We start from the raw sequence: 8,626 nt of genomic DNA on the forward strand, positions 1-8,626 counted from the left end.
TGAAGGTAGCAACTAGAAATCAAGCCCATACAATAGATATATCAGTCGAGTCAACCGCATGTAACCTTTAGTCCAAGGTTAGTGAACTACTGTTTAGATGTTTGGAAAAAGGACACTCCGGGATGGCCATATGCTAGTGAACCATCGTGGATTGTTTGAAGAAAAAGCTATCGGTCCCGCCAATCGGACTGTCGGGTCTAGTTGCGGGGGTATAGAGTTATGTCCATGTGTTCACAAAAGAATATGCAAATACAATATAATATTCATCATGGAATCGGGAAAATCCCGTCTTCAAAATACTCGAAACTATGAAATAAATCAGAAGGTTGTCATCATGGATGCAACGCTCTACACAGATATATAAAACCAGCTACCTAGGCTTGATTTACAAACTCCCTGAAGGGCTTTTCCAATTGTTTTATCACAACCTCCCATCCTGCATGGGTCGGGTGCATATCGTCCCAATAGAAAAATTTACTTGACTTGTCACACACAGTGTACAGAAGCTCCCCGGATGACTTGTTTTGCTGTCCGCAGTAACCCTTCGAATTCAAACTCTCGCAGCACGGCGATAGTTTGCGCTTGAATTGTTTGGACAACTCTGAGCCTTTACCTACATTAATGCATATGAAATTTAAAATGTTCAGATAAAGTATTTCAAGTACACAATCAAACCCATCTAATTAGATTAAGATAATTCTAAAATAATGAGACACTTTTGAATGAATGTAGATACATACCTGCTGCATGATCCACAATATTAGCGAATGCGGTGTACACGTCAATGATGTAGACATTCTTCTTTGATGTCATAACTTGTTTCAGATTATCGTTGTGGATAGATGCACCCAAGTTTCCAAAAATATCACACGTGGTGTAGTTGTTGGTTCGGGTGTGTGATGGCGTGCAACCGATAGGGTGCAAGTTATTGACAAGAACCTTTGTCACCTCAAGCTTCAACAATTGATCCACATTAGCTGCAATCTCTTTTGTCACCTTTCCAATATAAGCATTAGTCTACATTGCATACATGAAAATTATACGTTAGTAAGATTCACAAACGAATTAATTGTTCAAATTAGTGTATGCATATATACATTGTGCGTTGATATGATACTCACATCGTTGGGGCTACCTTTGCCTAATGACGCCAAAATTCAAAATTTCCTACGTATCACCCAAGATCTATCTATGGAGGAAACCAGCAACGAGGGGAAAGAAGAGTGCATCTACATACCCTTGTAGATCGCTAAGCGGAAGCGTTCAAGTGAACGGGGTTGAAGTCGTACTCGTCGTGATCAAATCACCGATGATCCTAGTGCCGAACGGACGGCACCCGCGTTCAACACACGTACAGCACGGAGCGTCTCCCATGCCTTGATCCAGCAAGGAGGAGGGAGAGGTTGAGGGAGATCCAGCAGCACGACGGCGTGGTGGAAGTAGCGGGATTCCAACAGGGCTTCGCTAAGCGCTGCGGGAGGAGGAAGATGTGTCACGGGAGGGAGAGGGAGGCGCCAGGCCTTAGATTGGTTTGCTCCTCCTTTTCCCCACTATATATAGGGCCAAGGGAGAGGGGGAGGCGCAGCCCTTGCCCCTTCCTCCAAGGAAGGGTGCGGCCAAGGGTGGGGAGGAGTCCATCCTCCCCAAGGCACCTCGGAGGTGCCTTCCCCTTTTAGGACTCTCCCCTTTTTCTCTACTCTTGGCGCATGGGCCTCTTGGGGCTGGTGCCCTTGGCCCATATAGGCCAAGGCACACCCCTACAGCCCATGTGGCCCCCCGGGGCAGGTGGCCCCACCCGGTGGACCCCCGGGACCCTTCCGGTGGTCCCGGTACAATACCGGTGACCCCGAAACTTGTCCCGATGGCCGAAATAGCACTTCCTATATATAATTCTTTACCTCCGGACCATTCCGGAACTCCTCGTGATGTCCGGGATCTCATCCGGGACTCCGAACAACATTCGGGTTACCGCATACTAATATCTCTACAACCCTAGCGTCACCGAACCTTAAGTGTGTAGACCCTACGGGTTCGGGAGACATGCAGACATGACGAGACGGTCTCCGGTCAAACCACAGCGGGATCTGGATACCCATGTTGGCTCCACATGTTCCACGATGATCTCATCGGACGAAACCACGATGTTCAAGGACTTAATCAATCCCGTATTACAATTCCCTTTTTCTAGCGGTATTGTTACTTGCCCGAGATTCGATCGTCGGTATCCCTATACCTTGTTCAATCTCGTTACCGCAAGTCTCCTTTACTCGTCCGTAACACATCATCCCGTGATCAACTCTTTGGTTCACATTGCGCATATGATTGATGTCCTACCGAGTTGGGCCCAGAGATACCTCTCCGCTTACACGGGAGTGACAAATCCCAGTCTCGATTCGTGCCAACCCAACAGACACTTTCGGAGATACCTGTAGTGCACCTTTATAGTCACCCAGTTACGTTGTGACGTTTGATACACCCAAAGCATTCCTACGGTATCCGGGAGTTGCACAATCTCATGGTCTAAGGAAATGATACTTGACATTAGAAAAGCTTTAGCATACGAACTACACGATCTTTGTGCTATGCTTAGGATTGGGTCTTGTCCATCACATCATTCTCCTAATGATGTGATCCCGTTATCAACGACATCCAATGTCCATGGTTAGGAAACCGTAACCATCTATTGATCAACGAGCTAGTCAACTAGAGGCTCACTAGGGACATGGTGTTGTCTATGTATCCACACATGTATCTGAGTTTCCTATCAATACAATTATAGCACGGATAATAAACGATTATCATGAACAAGGAAATATAATAATAATCAATTTATTATTGCCTCTAGGGCATATTGCCAACAGTCTCCCACTTGCACTAGAGTCAATAATCTAGTTCACATCGCCATGTGATTAACACTCACAGGTCACATCGCCATGTGACTAACACCCAAGAGTTTACTAGAGTCAGTAGTCTAGCTCACATCACTATGTGATTAACACTCAATGAGTTCTAGGTTTGATCATGTTGCTTGTGAGAGAGGTTTTAGTCAACGGGTCCGAACCTTTCAGATCCGTGTGTGCTTTACAAATCTCTATGTCATCTCCTAGATGTAGCTACCACGCTCTATTTGGAGCTATTCCAAATAACTGTTCTACTTGGAGCTATTCTAAATTGTTGCTCCATTATATGCATCCGGTATCTCTACTCAGAGCTATCCGGATAGGTGTTAAGCTTGCATCGACGTAACCCTTTACGACGAACTCTTTTTACCACCTCCATAACCGAGAAACTTCCTTAGTCCGCTAGTTACTAAGGATAACTTTGACCGCTGTCCTATGATCCATTCTTGGATCACTCTTGTACCCCTTGACTGACTCATGGCAAGGCACACTTCAGGTGCGGTACACAGCATAGCATACTATAGAGCCTACGTCTTAAGCATAGGGGACGACCTTCGTCCTTTTTCTCTATTCTGCCGTGGTCGAGCTTTAAGTCTTAACTTCATACCTTACAACTCAGGCAAGAACTCCTTCTTTGACTGATCCATCTTGAACACCTTCAAGATCATGTCAAGGTATGTGCTCATTTGAAAGTACCATTAAGCGTTTTGATCTAACCTTATAGATCTTGATGCTCAATGTTCAAGTAGCTTAATCCAGGCTTTCCATTGAAAAACACTTTCCAAATAACCCTATATGCTTTCCAGAAATTCTACGTCATTTCTGATCAACAATATGTCAACATATACTTATCAGAAATTCTATAGTGCTCCCACTCACTTCTTTGGAAATACAAGTTTCTCATAAACTTTGTATAAACTCAAAATCTTTGATCATCTTATCAAAGCATACATTCCAACTCCGAGATGCTTACTCCAGTCCTCAGAAGGATTGCTGGAGCTTTGCATACTTATTAGCATCTTTCAGGATTGACAAAACCTTCCGGTTGTATCACATACAACCTTTCCTCAAGAAAATCATCGAGGAAACAATGTTTTGACATCCTATCTGCAAGATTTCATAAATAATGCAGTAATCGCTAATATAATTCCAACAGACTCTTAGCATCGCTACGAGTGAGAAAGTCTCACCGTAGTCAACTCCTTGAACTTGTCGGAAAACATCTTAACGACAAGTCGAGCTTTCTTAACGGTGATACTTACCATCATTGTCCGTCTTCCTTTTAAAATCCATATGTACCTAACAGCCTTACGACCATCAAGTAGTTCTTCCAAAGTCTACACTTTGTTTTCATATATGGATCCTCTCTCGGATTATATGGCCTCGAGCCATTTATCGGAATCCGGGCCCACCATCGCTTCTCCATAGCTCGTAGGTTCATTGTTGTCTAGCAACATGACTTCCAAGACAGGGTTACGTACCACTCTGAAGTAGTACGCATCCTTGTCATCCTACGATGTTTGGTAGTGACTTGATCTGAAGTCTCATGATCAATATCATAAGCTTCTACTTCAATTGGTGTAGGTGCCACAGGAACAACTCTTTGTGCCCTGCTATACGCTAGTTGAAGTAACGGTTCAATAACCTCATCAAGTCTCCACCATCCTCCCACTCAATTCTTTCGAGAGAAACTTTTCCTCGAGAAAGGACTTGATTCTAGAAACAATCCCTTATTGCTTTCGAATCTGAGACAAGAGGTATACCCAACTGTTTCGGGTGTCCTATGAAGATGCATTTATCCGCTTTAGGTTCGAGCTTATCAGCCTGAAACTTTTTCACATAGGCGTCGCAGTCCCAAACTTTTAAGAAATGACAGCTTAGGTTTCTCTAAACCATAGTTCATACGGTGTCATCTCATCGGAATTACGTGGTGCCCTATTTAAAGTGAATGTGGTTGTCTCTAATGCCTAACCCATAAGCTATTGTGGTAATTCGATAAGAGACATCATGGTATGCATCATATCCAATAGGGTGCAGTTATGATGTTCGGACACACCATCACACTATGGTGTTCCAGGCTGTATCAGTTGTGAAACAATTTCCACAATGTCTTAATTTTGTGCCAAACTCGTAATTCAGATATTCATCTCTATGATCATATCATAAATATTTTATCCTCTTGTCACGACGATCTTTCAACTTCACCCTGAAATTACTTGAACCTTTCAATAATTCAGGCTCGTGATTCATCAAGTAAATATACTCAACATCTACTCAAATCATCTGTGAAGTAAGAACATAACGATATCCACTACATGCCTCAGCACTCATTGGACTGCACACATCAAAAATGTATTACTTCCAACAAGTTGCTTGCTAGTTCCATTTTACTGAAAACGAGGCTTTCAGTCATCTTGCCCATGTGGTATGATTTGCATGTCTCAAGTGATTCAAAATCAAGTGAGTTCAAACGGTCCATTTGCATGGAGTTTCTTCATGCATATACACCAATAGACATGGTTCGCATGTCTCAAACTTTTCAAAACGAGTGAGCCCAAAGATCCATCAACATGGAGCTTCTTCATGCGTTTTATACCGATATGACTTACGTGGCAGTGCCACAAGTAGGTGGTACTATCTTATATTTTTGGCATGAACATGTGTATCACTACGATCGAGATTCAATAAACCATTCATTATAGGTGCAAGACCATTGAAGGTATTATTCAAATAAACAGAGTAACCATTATTCTCCTTAAATGAATAACCGTATTGCGGTAGACATAATCCAATCACGTCTATGCTCAACGCAAACACCAATCTCGATGGTAGAGGGAGCGTGCGATGCTTGATCATATCAATATTGGAAACACTTCCAACACATATCGTCAGCTCACCTTTAGCTAGTCCCCGTTTATTCCGTAGCTTTTATTTCGAGTTACTAACACTTAGCAACTGAACCGGTATCTAATACCCTGGTGCTACTAGGAGTGCTAGTAAAGTACACATCAACACAATGTATATCCAATATACTTCTATCGACCTTGCCAGCCTTCTTATCTACCAAGTATCTAGGGTAATTCTGCTCCAGTGGCTGTTCCCCTTATTACAGAAGCACTTAGTCTCGGGTTTGGGTTCAACCTTGGGTTTCTTCACTAGAGCAGCAGCTGAATTGCCGTTTCATGAAGTATCCCTTCTTGCCCTTGCCCTTCTTGAAACTAGTGGTTTTACTAACCATCAACGATTGATGCTCCCTTTTGATTTCTACTTTCGCGGCGTCAAACATCGCGAATATCTCAAGGATCATCATATATGTCCCTGATATATCATAGTTCATCACGAAGCTCTAGCAGCTTGGTGGTAATGACTTCGGAGAACTATCACTATTTCATCTGGAAGATCAACTCCCACTCGATTCAAATGATTGTTGTATTCAGACAATCTGAGCACAAGCTCAACAATTGAGCTTTTCTCTCTTAGTATGTAGGCTAGAAGAACCGTCGGAGGTCTTATACCTCTTGACATGGGCACGAGCCTGAAATCCCAATTTCAGCCCTCGAAACATCTCATATGTTTCGCGACATTTCAAAACACGTCTTTGGTGCCTCAACTCTAAACCATTTAACATTACCGAACTATCATGTAGTCATCAAAACGTGTATGTCAGATGTTCGCAACATCCACAGACCACGTTCGAGGTTCAGCACACTGAGCGGTGCATTAAGGACATAAGCCTTCTAAGAAGCAATGAGGACAATCCTCAGTTTACGGACCTAGTCCGCATAATTGCTACTATCAACTTTCAACTAATTTTTTCTCTAGGAACATATCTAAACAGTAGAACTATAGCGTGAGCTACGACATAATTTGCAAAATCCTTTTGACTATGTTCAGAATAATTAAGTTCATCTAATCAAATTATTAATGAACTACCACTCAGATTAGACATCCCTCTAGTCATCTAAGTGTTACACGATCCGAGTCGACTAAGCCGTGTCCGATTAACACGTGAGACGGACTAGTCATCGTCGGTGAACATCTTCATGTTGATCGTATCTTCCATACGACTCGTGTTCGACCTTTCGGTCTCTGTGTTCCGAGGCCATATCTGTACATGCTAGGCTCGTCAAGTTAACCCTAAGTGTTTTTGCATGTGTAAAACTGTCTTACACCCGTTGTATGTGAACGTAAGGATCTATCACACCCGATTAACACGTGGTGCTTCGAAACGACGAACTGTAGCAACGGTGCACAGTTAGGGGAGAACACTTCTTGAAATTTTAATGAGGGATCATCTTATTTACTACCGTCGTTCTAAGAAAATAAGATGTATAAACATGATAAACATCATATGCAATCAAATAATAGTGACATGATATGGCCAATATCATATAGCTCCTTTGATCTCCATCTTGGGCTCCATGATCATCTTGTCACGTCATCGACATGCAAGTCGTGATGCCTATTACAAGAACATGATCAATCTCATACATCACATATATCATTCATCACATCCTTTTGGCCATATCACATCACATAGCATACCCTGCAAAAACAAGTTAGACGTCCTCTAATTGTTGTTTGCATGTTTTACGTGGCTGCTATGGGTTTCTAGCAAGAACGTTTCTTACCTACGCAAAGACCACAATGTGATATGCCAATTGCTATTTACCCTTCATAAGGACCCTTTTCATCGAATCCGATCCGACTAAAGTAGGAGAGACAGACACCCGCTAGCCACCTTATGCAACTAGTGCATGTCAGTCGGTGGAACCTGTCTCACGTAAGAGTACGTGTAAGGTCGGTCCGGGCCGCTTCATCCCACGATGCCGCCGAATCAAGATAAGACTAGTAACGGCAAGCATATTGAACAAAATCAATTCCCACAACTACTTTGTGTTCTACTCGTGCATAGAAACTACGCATAGACCTAGCTCATGATGCCACTGTTGGGGAACGTAGCAGAAATTCAAAATTTTCCTACGTGTCACCAAGATCTATCTATGGAGAGACTAGCAACGAGGGGAAGGAGAGTGCATCTACATACCCTTGTAGATCGCTAAGCGGAAGCGTTCAAGTGAACGGGGTTGATGGAGTCGTACTCGTCGTGATTCAAATCACCGATGATCCTAGTGCCGAACGGACGGCACCTCCGCGTTCAACACAGGTACAGCCCGGTGACGTCTCCCATGCCTTGATCCAGCAAGGAGAGAGGGAGAGGTTGAGAAAGACTCCATCCAACAACAGCACAACGGCATGGTGGTGGTGGAGGAGCGTGGCAATCCTGCAGGGCTTCGCCAAGCACCACGCGAGAGGAGAAGGACTTGGGAGAGAGGGAGGGCTGCACCAAAGGCAAAAGGTGTTTCTCAAGAGGCCCTCCTACCCTCACTATATATAGGGAGCCCAAGGGGGGGGGGTGCGCTAGCCCTAGGAGATCCAATCTCCTAGGGGGCGGCGGCCAGGGGAGGTTTCCCTCCCCCCCAAGGCACCTAGGAGGTGCCTTCCCTCCTTGGGACTCTTCCTTAGGGTTCCCCCTTCACCCTAGGCGCATGGGCCATAAGGGAAGTGGCGCCCCAGCCAACTTTGGGCTGGATCCCTTCCCACTTAAGCCCATGGGACCCTCCGGGATAGGTGGCCCCACCCGGTGGGCCCCCGGGACCCTTCCGGTGGTCCCGGTACAATACCGATGACCCCGAAACTTGTCCCGATGGCCGAAATAGGACTTC

The 8,626-nt window shown here is 44.2% G+C and overlaps 1 pseudogene; it reads right to left on the bottom strand.

The window, feature by feature from the left end:
• Nucleotides 1-374: 374 nt before the first annotated feature.
• LOC125549441 overlaps nt 375-8,626 on the bottom strand; it is a 17,203-nt pseudogene continuing 8,951 nt past the window's right edge.

This window comes from Triticum urartu, chromosome 3, assembly GCF_003073215.2.
Source record: "Triticum urartu cultivar G1812 chromosome 3, Tu2.1, whole genome shotgun sequence".
NCBI classification, from domain to species: domain Eukaryota; kingdom Viridiplantae; phylum Streptophyta; class Magnoliopsida; order Poales; family Poaceae; genus Triticum; species Triticum urartu.